The following is a 15,397-nucleotide window of genomic DNA, read 5'->3' as shown; positions in this document are numbered from 1 at the left end:
CAATTTTTCAGCAATCTAGGAATAGAGCAAATTTTTAAAATTGAATAAGGTGCATCTATCAAAAACCCTACAACAAAAAATGGATATAAAAATGTTAGAAATATTAGCTTTAAGAGTTTGAATAAAACAAAATCCTTTTATCATAAAGGATATTAAATATCGCACTAAACAATTCAGTCAGTGCAGCATCTCAAGAAAAACAAATAAAGGTGTAACATTGAAATAGAAAATACTCTTATTCATTGACAACATAATTATTGACTTAGAAACTGAAACAAGTTATTTTTTTAAAAAGTTAAATAAGGATATTGAATATAAGATTATCCAAATAAATGGGTTAAATAAAAATAATGCATAAAAATTAGTAATAAGTATTTAGAAAAATGTGCTTTATAATAATTAAATGTTCTAAATTCTATGTATGTGTGTATATAAAATAAAATACTTCCAGTAAAAATGTTTAAGTTTTTGTGCGCATCAGGGCAAACTTATTCAAAAATTTGTATGAAAGAGTAAAAGGCCAAGTACAGTTAAAATACTTTGTAATTAAAACAATTGGGGGGTGTCAACTTGCCCTATTAGATGTTAAATGTTATGACAAATTTATAATAGGACTGTAAGTACAGTATTGATGTAGAGATAAATGAGCAGACAGAAGAGAAAAAGAGCCACAAAACAAACATATGTCTATAGGGAAATGTCATTGGTGATAAAAAAAATGTAATTGAATATCACTGCAAAAAGGTCAGACTGATTTAAAACCTACAGTTGGAATGATATATTAAACTATATAGATTCCTATCTCACACTATACACAAAAGTACATTACTGAGAAAAATGAGAATTTTAAAGCTTTAGGAAAAAAATGAATTTTTTTTTTAATTTCCAAAAAGGGATCATTTTTTTCTTAAAAATAAAGTATACATAATAATTTAAAATATTGAAAGTTTAGCTTTATTTAAATAAAATTTTATGCATGTCAAAAAACAACATAAACAATAAAGAACATGTCACAAATGGGGATAGTCAAATTGCAATGTTTATATTATCAACATAACTTAGTAGCCACACATATTACAAATATCTGTTGTCAATAAGTATCTAAATGTTCAACCTCATGGGTAATCATGGAAATATACAGAAAGCCACAGTGAAATTCAATTTCACATATAACAGAACGGCAAACAAATATTTAAGTGAATGTGAAAAAACTAAAATTTTAACCACTGATGGTGAGAGTGCAGTTTAGCACAATGGTATTTGATAACTAAGTTGGTGAATTCCTAATAAAGTTGAAAAACTGCACATGCTTCAACTAAGTGATTCCGCTATAGGTTTATGTCTTAGAGAAACTCTTGAATATTTTCTCTTATAGACATGTACAAGAATACTCAATGCAGCACTATTTGAAACCTCAAGAATTTCAAAATAACTTAAACGTCAAAATAACATTTGTCAAAATAGATGATAAATGTTAGTATATGCATATTAGGGCATTCTACAGGTATGAAAATAAATTATACAAAGCTCCAGGAATAATCATAATTGTATATTTCAGTATATATTACCACATGAAAAATACTACTATACATTGCATTAATTTGTATACATATATAATAAAGTGCATAGGAAAAAATGAAATTTGTAAATGCTAATTCAAATTTAAAATGATGATTAACTCTGATTGGAAGGGTGGAGAATATAATTCAGGAGAATTAAAAAAGTTTTTTTGAAATATTATTTTCCTCTCTTTCTGCTTTTTGAAATTACTTCACAATTCATATAAAATGTATCAATATATTAAGATAATTTTTGTAGTATGTGACTACTGAGTACAGTTGTAGGTGAATATTAAAACATAAACAAAATTATATATAATAATATAACTACATTAAAACAAAGAAACAAAAACACTGAAGTTATATCATTTTAAGTGAGTTAATTTAATATTAGATACACCAATTTTAAGAGTAGAACCTAAGCCAATGAAGCCATTTCTTTGAAGGATCTAATCTTCCCTGTTTTAGCACAGATAAAATTTTCCCAAACTCAGGAGCATGTGAATAATAACACTATAAAGATACTTGGAGGAACAAAGAATTTGTCACCATGCTAGGAACTCATCTGCTTTTCTGATTAATATTAAATGTGAGCAATTTCAGACTACTGATTAGATTTATCAATAATTAATGCAATGTTATTGTGGATGATTGAAGTTATTTCTTTTAATGGGATTCTCAAATCACTTTTAACATCATGTTATAAATTTTTTATGACATATAGCTCTGCATACACTTTGGCAACCCTGTCAGACATGCTTTGTAATAATAAATCAACCAATCTCAGGGCACACAGGAGGAAAACATGTTTTAGGCTAATATCTAATAAATGCTTACAGAAAAACATTAGGGGTAGCAAGACTGTTGTTCTTTTGCATCTCTGTGACTTATTTTAATTTTTAATTTATTTCATTTTAAGGTATGTTTATTCTTTTTTTTTTTTTTTTTTTTGAGATGGAGTCTCACACTGTCACCTAGGCTGGAGTGCAGTGACGCGATCTCAGCTCACTGCAGCCTCCGCCTCCGGGGTTCAAGTGATTCTCCTGCCTCAGCCTCCTGAGTAGCTAGGATTACAGGCATCTGCCACCACACCCGGCAAATTTTTTGTATTTTTAGTAGAGATGGGGTTTCACTACGTTGGCCAGGCTGGTTTTGAACTTCTGACCTCGTGATCTGCCCGCCTTGGCCTCCCAAAGTGCTGGGATTTTACAGGGGTGAGCCACCGCGCCCAGCCAGGTATGTTTATTCTATAATTTTATCTGCATATAAGAAAAGACAGTCGAAATAACAGCTTCACAGTCAATTTAGTGTATCATTATTATAATATGTATATTTGTAATGAGAGTTTTTGTTATATTTGGAGACCTTATAAATAAGTCTATCAAAACAAAATGTTGATATTCATTCAAAAATAGAAATTGTCATTATATCAAAATGTCATTTTTTTTTCTTTTGAACACTCCTGTTCCTTGGTTCACAGAATAGTTACTTTAACTAAAGGAAATTAATACGTATTTGTATGCTAAGTCTCTCCTGAGAATATAAAAGTTGATGGAATAGTGAGACAACTTATTGAGAATTCTTGAGCCAATGAAAATGGCTATTGAGGAAAATGAGTGATATCCACAATTTTAGAGGATCTACACAACATTTGCTCAGAACTCTACATGACATCTATGAGTTTGAAAGTATATTCCTGAAAGAGTGTAACTTCATCCCAGAAACACATTTTAAACTATTTAAAATATTTAAAATATATAATTCTATATCTAATTGAAGAGTTTCACATAAAACTATACATTCAACTTTTTTGTAATAGCAAGCAAAAAGTGTCTATGTGCTGATTGAATTAGAAATGTGCAAAACCAATATAAAAAGCTGATAAACTTTTCCTTGAGCTATATATGTATTTTTTAAACAAATGAAGGGATACAATGTATTGCTTGGTGAAAAAACAGTTGTAAAATATTAGCTTCTCTTAAATTATTCCACATACTTGGTGTAAATACCTGTGAGTTTTTAAAAAATTTTATAATTACTCTGGACAAAACAGTAATTATATAGCAATACTTCTTAGTCAAAGACAACCCTATGAGGCAGGTATTTTACAGATGATGCAATTAAGACTAAGACAGTTTAAGTGTTTGTTATTTTCTGATATTATCCAGCTATAATTAGTGCTGCTTTTAAATTCAATTTTCTCTGCCTCCAAAGTTATTTCTGTCAAAAAAAAAGAAAAACTATGCTCTTTTGAAGAAAAAAGAAAAAAGACGGAAAGAAAACAAGAGGAAAGGAGGAAGAAAAAAAGAAAACAAATAATTAACATATTCTGCTACTGTGTCAGAAACAGACTGACAAAGCAATGGAAAAAAAAATGGAAACCCATAGGTATATATGTAGATATATATGTATTATATCATTACATATACAATATATAATAAAATATTTGACATAAAATATAATTATCTATGATTTATATATGATCTAATTATATATGATTATACATAATAAAAGAACCATTTCAAATCAGTTAAAATACAGCAAAAATAAGTGAAGTTGTGACAAAAATAAAACTAGAGCTCTGTTTCACACAACAGACTACAATAAATTATGAGTAATAAACCATTGTATAACTTGAAACCATGACAAGCAATAAAAATGGACAAAAGGAAACTACAAAGCAATAAAATAAAAACATAGGAGGCTATTCACATGAACACAGTACAGAAGACTTTTTATATTTAACCCCTAGGACAGAATTCTATAATTCAAAAATTTCTAAAAATGAGTTTTTTTAAAACTCATCTGGCAGCAAAACCTGAATTCTCTTAAACTGAGGCAACAAATACTGTCCTGAACTAATATAAGGTTATTCTCCCACATACTGCAAATTTCAGTTATTTTTTCTGAAGAAACCTCAATGTTAGATTATAGGATGTTTCCCCAGACCTCAGCAGTGTGTTTAAAAATATATGGTATACACACAGTACTGCCTTTTAAAGTCAGAAAAATTCTGAACTCTACTACACATCTATCCCAAGGGTTTTCGTTTGTACTGCCTATTAAATCAGAAAAGCACCAAAAATAACTAGAGGCATTCAAAAAAAATTGCAAAACATTCCAAAGATTTTATGCCCTTAATATAAAATGAGTTCTTTGCAGTCAGAGAAAAAAATGTATTCACTATACTAATAGAAAAAAAGAGTTGTGTTGGGTTAAAAAAGCAGATAAACCACCAAAGAGGAAAAACAATTGGCTCATAAGAATAAATAACAATGCAAAATGTCACTGGTATATAGATACAAAAAATAAATTATTGCTGAGATATCATTTTTCCTTTGTACAATTATCAAAGATGTAAAAAGAACACTAATACCCAGAATTGGCACAGGTTTATTGAAATTTCAATAATTTGAAGAAATGGACATTCACATACTCAGCTGGAAATAATGTAAATCAATAAAATCTTTTAAGGCTGGGCGTGGTGGCTCATGCCTGTAATCGCAGCATTTTGGAAGATCAAGGCGGGTGGATCACTTGAGGCCAGGAGTTCAAGATCAACCTGGCCAACATGGTGAAACCCCAGTTGGACTAAAAAAAAAAAAAAAAATACAAAAATTAGCTGGGCATGGTGGCAGGCACCTGTAATCCCAGCTATTCAGGAGTACTGACTGGAGGTCATTATCCTTATCAAATAAACATAGGAACAGAAAACTAAATACTGCATGTCCTCACTTATAAGTGGAAGCTAGATAATGAGAACACATGGATATACAGAAGAATTGAAAAGTTTCAACTGACTCTTTCAAAATTTTAGGTCCCAAATTTGTCCATTCATCTTCCTAATCCCAAATCAATTAACAGCAGTATGAGTGTTGGTATCCTGTAAGCTGCCTGAGGCAGGAGAATCACTTGAACCCGGGAGGTGGAAGTTATGATGAGCAGAGATCACAACACTGAACACCAGCCTGGGTGACAGAGCCAGGCTCATCTCAAAAATAAATAAATAAATAAATATTTTTTTAAAGATCGGTTTAGCCATCCCTACCAACCAGCAACAGAATTTCTTAAAAAACAGATTTAGCAAATTATCTTAAAGATTAAAAAATTATAAAAAAATTTAGCTATTATGATAGTCATTGCCATATTATGAATAATGGAAAGTTATAAAATACTTAATACCTAACAAGAGGTTTTGTTGATAAACAATGATGTATCGGAAATGATCACCACCAAGGCATCAAAATTATGTTTTTGAAGAAGTATTAATGAGAGAGATGACCTGGTAAACATCAGGTTACAAAATAATATGCATATTATGGCCACATTTATTTGTTTTACAATTTTCATACACACACATATAAAAATACATAAACATATTTATAGAAATTTTTTTTTGATTTTGTAATCAAATTCAGTGGAGTTCTATGTCCCAAGCGTTCACTGGTCTGATTTGGGAATTATCCAAATATCGGCCCTTATTACCAATCACTCTTTGGCCTTAAATCATGAAAAAATACCCAGGCCTATTTAGTTCTGAAGATTTTTTAAAAATACTTTTGTTTAGGTCCATTTAAAACTCCACAACTTTGTTCTCTATAGAAGTCACTTCATTTATTCTTAAGTGAACTTTGATTATCTGAGCTTTCCCAGTACTTCAGTACAAATTGCAATGTGCATGCATTTTTTAGTGATCACTTAGAGAAGAAATTGTCTTTGATCCTTGAAAAATAAGATTTGATTAGATTCTGCAAAATGGACTGTAAGGTCCATTTCTATTTAACTTTCATTTTCATAAGAAAAAGCCTTTAAAAACGTAACCTGTAACTGACTGAATGGTTAATTTTTTAAAAATAAGTTTATTTTCAACAGCACTCCAATCTTGCTGTTTATGCCCAATTGGATGTGGTAGAAGTAATATAATATATTCACGAAGAGCGCATTCACTGAAATCATATTATTCTGCTTTGAACTGCAGCTCTGCTGCTTACTAGCTGTGTAGTCTTGACCAAAATCCTTAGTTTAATCTCTGCCTCAGTTTACTCATATTTGAAATAAAAATAATATCTATCTCATAGGATGATTATCAGAATTACGTTGGTTACTAATTGTAAGAATCTTAGAACAGTCATCAACATGTAGTAAGCACTATGTAAGTCTTCATTAATGAATAAATTATAAAGTATTCAAAAGCAGCATATCTGTTTCTTTATACTTGAATATAGTAATTTGTCCAGTGGTCACTAAAAATCCAGAAAATGTTCAGCAATAGGAAAAGAGATATATAAATTAAACACCCATTATCTCAATCATTTATTAATAATTTCACAAAGATGAAATAATGATGTGTGTTCTAATGAGGAGCAAGATGATTCAGGATTTTATGACGCAGATAGAGGAAGATTAAAGTTCACTTTTATTTCAAGAACTGTTCCCTGTTCAAATTCTCAGAAGGCATGGGGAAACAGAAGATGTGTTATTCATAAGGTATGTTGTGGGATATCAACACTTATACTGCTATTAATTGTTTTGGAATTAAGAAGAGGAATGGACCAATTTGGGGGCTAAAAGTTTGCAAGAGTTAGTTGAAAATTTCCAATTATTCTATGTGTCCACGTGTTCTCATCATTTAACCCCACTTATAAGTGAGAACATGGGGTGTTTGGTTTTCTGTTCCTGTGTTACTTTGATAAGGTTAAGGACCTCCAGTTCCATCCATGCCCCTGCAAAAGACATGATCTCATTATTTTTTATGACTGAAAATTATTTGATGGTATATATGTACCACATTTTCTTTATCCGGTCTATCTATTATTGATGGGCATTTAGGTTGATCCCGTCTTTGCTATTTGCAATGAACATACACATTCATGTGTTAGAATGATTTATATTCTTTTGGGTATATACCCAGTAATAGGATTGCCAGGTTAAATAGTATTTCTGTCTTTAGGTCTATGAGGAACCGCCACACTGTCTTCCACAATGGTTGAATTAGTTTACACTCCCAGCAACAGTGTATAAGCGTTCTTTTTTCTCCACAAACTTGCCAGCATCTGTTTTTTTTTTTTTGACTTTTTAATAATAGCCATTCTGATTGGTGTGAGATAGTATCTCACTGTGGTTTTGATTTGCATTTTTCTAATGATCAGTGATGTTGAGCTTTTTTAAAAATATGATTGTTGGCTGCATGTATGCCTTCTTTTGAAGTGTCTGCTCATGTCCTTTGCCCACTTTTTAATAGGATTGTTTTATCTCTTGTAAATTTGTTTAAGCTCCTTATAGAAGCTGAATATTAGACCTTTGTAGGACGCATAGTTTGCAAAAACTTTCTCCCATTCTGTAGGTTTTCTGTTTACTCTATTGATAGTTTCTTTTGCTGTGTAGGAGCCCTTTAGTTTAGTGTGGACTGTAGGAGGAGGGAAAGGATCAGGAAAAATAACTAATGGGTACTAGAATTAATACCTGATTGATGAAACAATCTACAACAAACCTCCATGACACAAGTTTACCTATGCAACAAACCTGCACATGTACAACTGAACTCAAAATAAAAGTTATTGGGTAAAGGAAATGAATGATATTTACACACAATAGAGTACTATTCAACCATAAAAAAAGAATGCAATCCTGTCATTTGCAACAACTTGGATGAAACTAGAGGTCAGTATGTTACGTGAAATGAGGCAGGCACAGAAAGACAAACATTAGAAGTTCTCCTTTATTTGTGAGATGTAAAAATAAAACAAAATGAACACATGGAGATACAGAGCAGAAAGAAGGTTACCAGATGTTGGGAAGGGTAGTGAGGAGGTTGGGGGAGAGATGGGGATGGTTAATGGCTACGAAAAAAAATTAGTAAGAATGAATAAGACCTGGTATTTGATAGCACAACAGGGTGACTATAGTCAATAATATTTTAAGTGTACATTCTAAAATAACTAAAAGAGTATAATTGGATTGTGTGTAACACAAAGGATAAATGCTTGAGGGAATAGATACTCCATTTTTCATGATGTAATTATTATTATCATGCATTGCATGCCTGGCCTGTATCAAAACATTTCATGTACCCCATAAATACATATACCTACTATGTAACCGAAAAAATTAAAAAATTGAGAATGCATGTATACGTATGTAACAAACCTACACGTTGTCCACATATACCCTAGAACTTAAAGTATAATAAAAATATATATATAAGAAAAATAAATGAATAAATAATTCAATTTTCCATCATTTTTTATACAAGCAAGGAGAAATAAAAGAGAAATTGAGGAAAATTAAGATTCCAGTAGGCCGGGCGTGGTGGCTCACACCTGTAATCCCAGCACTTTGGGAGGCCGAGGTGGGTGGATCACTAGGTCAGGAGAACAAGACCATCCTGGCTAACACGGTGAAACCCCGTCTCTACTAAAAATACAAAAAATTAGCCAAGCGTGGTGGCGGGTGCCCGTAGTCCCAGCTACTCGGGAGGCTGAGGCAGGATAATGGCGTGAACCCGGGAGGCAGAGCTTGCAGTGAGCAGAGATCCCGCCACTGCACTCCAGACTGGGCCACAGAGCAAGACTCCGTCTCAAAAAAAAAAAAAGAAAAAGAAAAATATTCCAATAAAGGATAATTTGAGGGTATTCCTATTCCCACCCTCAAACCCAAACAGAAATAAACTCCTCTAGCTATGCCTGGAGCTCATCAGAGCCTGGGCTGTATAAATGTGTGGTTTCTGTTACACTCCCGCTGCAGTGAGTTACTTTAATCAGAATTACACTCCAGGGGTAGTGAAGCAGCATTAGAAAGAGAAAGGAAACTCTCCCAACTGGCTACTCCTGCCAGAGGCTCTGCTATAATCGAAATGAATGTTAGAAATAGATTTTTATGGATAAAATTAATGTCTGTTCATTAATATATTCAAATTGCGTTATTGGTGAAATATTGAGTAATATTCAAGAAATATGGTCTGGATAAACTATCAGAAGACTACTCTTTGCATGAATGAATATAAGAGACTGTTAAGCCCAATAGCCTCTATATTTAGGGACAGCGATCTATATACTTAAAGCATAAATGATTACATGTCCTCTGACTATTTTTAAAAATCCAAGGTCTCCTGATTCAAACAGAAGTTAAACTAAGCCCCAAACTGGAATGCTGTTAAATTTTCCTCAGGTAAAACTTTGAGATAAAGTGTTTTCCAAGGTTTCCAAGGACAAGAGAAACAGAGAGAGAGAAGGGGGGCGGCAAGAATTTGGTTTCTGACATTTTTCTTTACAACCTAGTTGCAGGACAGGTAATTTTCTCCTCCAACTACCACTGCCAAACAAAACCAAACCAACAGACTCACGAAAAAAGCTGTGTATTGCCAAATTGGGATAGACTAATTCATATTTTTAATTTCATAACAATTATTAAAAGTATTATTTCTCATAGCAAACAATTATAGTTACTCAAATATATTTAAATTCCATGTCACACTATTCAATCATATGCTATCGCCATTTTCATAGTGCACACACTTAATTTGAGTATGGGACATGGAAATTTGACTCCAAATTTTCTAGGAAATCTAGAAAAATATCTGAATTAATCTAGAAAAAAACACTAGCTGAGAAAGAAATATTAGGGAGTTATCTCAGAAAAAAAAAATATTTCATGGGCCAGTGGGTTCCAATATGACTTCTAGGTAGCTGAAGTTAGTGCTACTATTAACTGTCAATTGATTTATTTGACACTTATCAAAGAACACTGTGAACAGCACAGTAAGCAATGTACTTTTACAACAGACTTAAATTTGCAACCATCTGTGCAATTTAGAAACAGATGGTAAAAATTCTGGCCTTTTTTTTTTTTAACCTGGCTTTAAGGAAGGCGAAAAATAGTCTCATTTCACAAAGTGTTATATTCAGCTACATTTAACCTATTTTAGTCTCCATAGGATCTGAAACAACTGCTTTTATAAATCATTATGGTATCTTTAAATAGAATAATTTGATTTAATTTACATATGCATTATGTTTCTTAAGTTAGATCTATGTAATAAAGAGGAAGAACATATTTATATATGTAAATACTAAACTAAAATAACAACTACATTAGCATGGTCATTATATTCTGTTAAAGTACTTCCCTAGTTATCTCTAAACTTATTTTTATTGAATACTTGCAATACTGGCAGAATAAAAAGAGGTGCATTTGGGAGTTATTGCAGTTGCTACTTTGCTTTATATTTCAAACAAGTTGCCTAATTATCTGCTGGATGTTAGAGACTAAGACTCCCCAAAGAACAGATGATATAGAGACTCCTTCTGCATTGCTTATCAACATTCTTACTTGGCTTGGGAATGCCTTAGGATTCAGAGAACTCTCAGTGTACTGCAGCTACTCTCAAAAATGGCTAGTGACTGACACATTGTGATAAATTTAAATTTCAACAAAATATGTTAGAGTGGTGGGGATGTTATATGGCATCAGACTAGTTCAAAAAATGCCCAGGACTACTCCCACCCAGATTTTCCAGGCAGTGGGAAATGGAAGTATAGTGAAGAGAGAAGAATGACAAGAAAGAATTTCTATTTCATAGAATATTCTCTGTTTGATGACCAATGTGTTACAAAAGTTGACAGATTATAGGTTAACCCCTAAGTATCTATGCCCACCCCATTAATCCACACCCAAATTTCCAGTCTATCTGCATGAATTTGAGTCTGGCCTGAAATCAGAAACAAAGATGGGGCCAGGCAAGTTGGAAAGAGAATACTTGGTCTGGCATGAAAGCATTGAAAAGCCAGAGCCAGCAGCAGAGTTAGGGCCAGCTGGATCCAAGGAGGAACTGGCATGAAACAGTGGTGGGATCAGTTCCCAAAGCAGAGACGAGGCTAACCAGAAGGGAGGAGAACAAGTGGCCACATGGCTGAGAAGAGAGCCAGGCATTCAGGATTCCCATATATCCAAATCAGCCTCATTCCCCAGTGATCCAGATATAAAAAGTTTTGTTTTATTTCTACATAAAGACACAGTATTTGGTATGAAGCCCAGTGCAACGTTTTTGCCAGCAATCATGGCCCAATTCAGTCAAAATTCACAGGGAAAATTTTTTTTAAAAGAAAAACACAAGCACAGTTTCAGTTATGTATTATGTTGCAAATACTTGAATTTCAGGGTAATACTTATATTGACAATGTAATGACAATATCAAATTGCTATGATGTGTAGAAAATTCAAATAAAGACAACATAAAAGGATTCAAATGTAATCATTATAACATATTGCAGACTGCAGATCCGATTTTAGAAATTTAATAAAGATAATGGTAATTTTTTTTTTCTTTCTTTCTTTTTTTTGTCCTTTAGAGAGAGTCTCACTCTGTTGCCCAGGCTGAAGTGCAGTGGTGCAATCACAGCTCACTGCTGCCTCCAACTCCTGGCCTCAAGCACTGCTCGTCTTGGCCTCTCGAAGTACCGGGATTACAGGTGTGAGCCACTGCACCTGGCCCTGGTAATACTATTTAAGAAAATAGTATGTTTGAGTTCTTATATAGTATTAGTCAGACATGACCCTTTTTCATAATATCACCTATGTTCTGAATTCACAGCCCCTTGCTTTCTCTTTTTTTTTTTTGAAGAAATTTCCACATCTACTGGCTTCCTTTTATGAATATTTAAACATGTTCAAGTCTCTCCTATATTGAGGTAAAACATCTTTCCTTGAGACAACATGATCAGGGTTTGATACTTTCATATCTATAATTCATTAAAGGTGGGCCGTCCCAGGAAGGGGTGTGAACTGGAAATCTCTGAAGAGGCTGACACCTGATGGCTGTTGGCAGAGAGCACTCCCAACAGTGGATTCAAGTCCTTCCTTGAGAAAGATTGGCTGTCATATCATAGTGTCCAGTACAGTTCATCCTTTTAGTTATGTGGATTTGCTTCTTCAAAGACATTTCTGGAAGTAGCTCCTCCAGAGATTTTGTATTTTTTCCTAAGAGTATCATAGAAAAAAAAGAGGTAGTGTCCCTACAGCTGTAGTAGGTCTCACTGTCTTCTTCATCAACTCATCAAGCACATCTACTATCTTGCTAGCTTACATATAAATGTTATGACACAGACTCTCATGTCTCAGGATTATAGTCCTCTAATCATCAGGCCCTTCACAGGCTAGGGTTGATGAGCTTGTCCATTTATCCTCAAAAGATAATAAATTATCTGGCTGACGAACATATTCCTCCGTTTTGTTTAACTGGAGCCTTATCTCTTTCTACTTAAGATCAGTTATCCCGGCTGGGCACGGCTGTAATCCCAGCACTTTGGGAGACCGAGGCAGGTGGATCACCTGAGGTCAGGAGTTCCAAATTAGCCTTGCCAACATGGTGAAACCCCGTCTCTACTGAAAGTACAAAAAATTAGCAGGGAGTGGTGGCGGGCACCTGTAATCCCAGCTACTTGGGAGGCTGAGGCAGGAGAATCATTTGAACCCAGGATGTGGAGGTTGCAGTGAGCCCAGATTGCACCACTGCACTCCAGCCTGGGCGACAGAGTGAGACTCTGTCTCAAAAATAAATAAATAAATAAATAAATAAATAAATAAATAAATAAATAAATAAATAAATAAAAATCAGCTATCCCAAACTGGATATTGACTCCTCTTTCCCTTTTTCCCTTCTGGTGCCTTAGTACAAAGAGCCTGTAGTTCTTAAGCAGCAGTTACAACTTATAATGCAATGGGTCTCTTATGTCCCTGACAGAAGTATCCCCTACTTTAGAAATGAAGTTTTCTAAACTAGCAGTGCCCATGAGTGAAAGGATTGGAAGTAAAACTTATGCAAATGGGTCAACCTTTTGTTATCTTTTTTTTTTTTCATAACATGAGTAGAGCTTAGCAATGATCATTTACTTGCCCTTTTCTTTACATTTCTAATTACTCATGATTTCTCAAATACGATAGCTATATCATACAAGTGAATACATCTACTTCCACCAGTATAACATTCCAATTTGCTACCTGGTGCTAAGATTAACAGCTCCACCTACTTCAATGATGAAATCCTCATTGACAGCTTCAGAACTTCCTCTTTAGCACTAGCTTTCTTAGATAGTTTGGGTTTCCCTGAAGTATGCTCTAACATGGAGTTTAGCATGCTAGTGGCTTATTATAGAATGAGAGGAAGGAAGTGGGGGGCAGCAGAGGGAAAATCAAGCTGCGATGCAGACCGAATCACAGTCTTAGCAACTCTGTAGGAAACGCTAGAGCTAGAACGGCCTTCAGAGATTTTCTGAACTAGACAGAGATCACCAGAGCTTCATCTGTCTGTATCAGCCATTGGATGTGGGATGTCATAGAAGGGCTTCGGCTTTGTAGCTTCTTTTCAGCTGAAACTTCTCTTGGAGTGCCCTGAAGGGGCTCAGACTAAAGGCTGTCCACTGACAGCATCCCCAGTACCTAGTACCATAAATATTTCATTGAAAGAAAATCTATTAGGCAAATCACTCTGTTTACCACATTTGCAGTTATGAAAGTTACCTTCAATTCTATATTACTCAGGAGTACAATTGCTGGGCATATGCTTTAATTTTGGCAAATACTATTAGATGTCTTTCAGATGGTCTCAAATATTTGTATTTGCAGAGGCATCTAGGAGAGTTCCAACTCCTCACCATATCAACCTTAAGTGATGTTAGATAATAACCTGCTTTTCTGATTATAGTTCTTCCATTGACTAAAGGGCAATTTTTATTACTTTTATCACTACTGAATTTAATATCTATGCAGCTGTTAGCCTTTGGGGGTTCCCCTCTGTGAGCTGCCTGTTCACCTCTATTAGCCGCTTTTCTATCCAGTTTTATTTCTTTTCTTTTTTTAGAAATTAACCTCTTGTCATTTTCAGATGTTGCAAATATTTTTTCTCAACTTGTCACCTATCTCTTCAGTTGGTTTATGATCTTTAGAAATATTTAATTTTAGTATAGACTAGTTCATCAATGTCTGACTATACTAATTGTAATTTTGCAGTTTTTTCTACCTCAAAGTCACAAAAATGTTGCTTTATTTTCTTGTTTGATTTTATTACCTTTACATTTAGGTGTTTTATACTTTTAGAGTCTACATTTATATACACGACCAATTTTGGCAATTTATATACAATTTCATCTTAGTTGTCCAATGAAGATAATATAATCATTCATAATATTATAGTTTTTAATCTCTATATTGTAATTTTGTCTCCTTTTTTACCCTTGATTTGTATTTTTCTCTCGTTTCTAAATAATTGGATGTGACATACCAGGTTTTAATATTTGAATGACTAAATGGATACAGGATTTATATGGCTTAAGTTCTGCACATGCTATTTTATAAAAATGGAGACAATGGTAGTATTTGCCTCATGGTGCTATTATAAAGACAAATGAGAAAGTAGGAGAGGGCAGAGGAAAAGTCAAGCTGTGCTGCAGGCCCAAGGACAGTTTTAGGCAATTTTCATTGCCTCAATTGAATTGTACATAGACTACTTTGAATGTAACGTGAACAAAGCAAGAGCTTAATAAATGCTATTCATTATTATATTAATACTACAATTATCATTTATTATTTCATCAATATTATTATTTGCAGGTGATTCATAATATAATTTTAAGCTTTCTAGCAACCAGCTTGAAAAAGATAAACCTAATCAAGTACACAGTTCACACAGTCCAAATATTTTGGGACATTAATTTTTCCTTTCTGAATTTTCTACTCTTAGCTTCTCCCCAAACACCAATACACACACACACACACACACACACACCCATCTGCAGGAAATTAGCAGGTATAGCTCTATTGTTAAAAAGGAAGGAAGGTCTGGAGTA

At 33.5% G+C, this 15,397-nt stretch overlaps 1 long non-coding RNA gene across 4 annotated transcripts in view; it reads right to left on the bottom strand.

Annotated features, from left to right (window-relative positions):
• Positions 1-15,397, bottom strand: part of LOC134759115 (uncharacterized) — an 891,009-nt gene that overhangs the window by 562,062 nt on the left and 313,550 nt on the right. The gene's annotated exons all lie outside the window — the stretch shown is intronic.

The sequence above is a fragment of the Gorilla gorilla genome, chromosome 7 (genome assembly GCF_029281585.2).
Source record: "Gorilla gorilla gorilla isolate KB3781 chromosome 7, NHGRI_mGorGor1-v2.1_pri, whole genome shotgun sequence".
Classification (NCBI taxonomy): Eukaryota; Metazoa; Chordata; class Mammalia; order Primates; family Hominidae; genus Gorilla; species Gorilla gorilla.
Note: the sequence above shows the minus strand (reverse complement) of the source record. Positions and strands in the feature narration are given on the sequence as shown.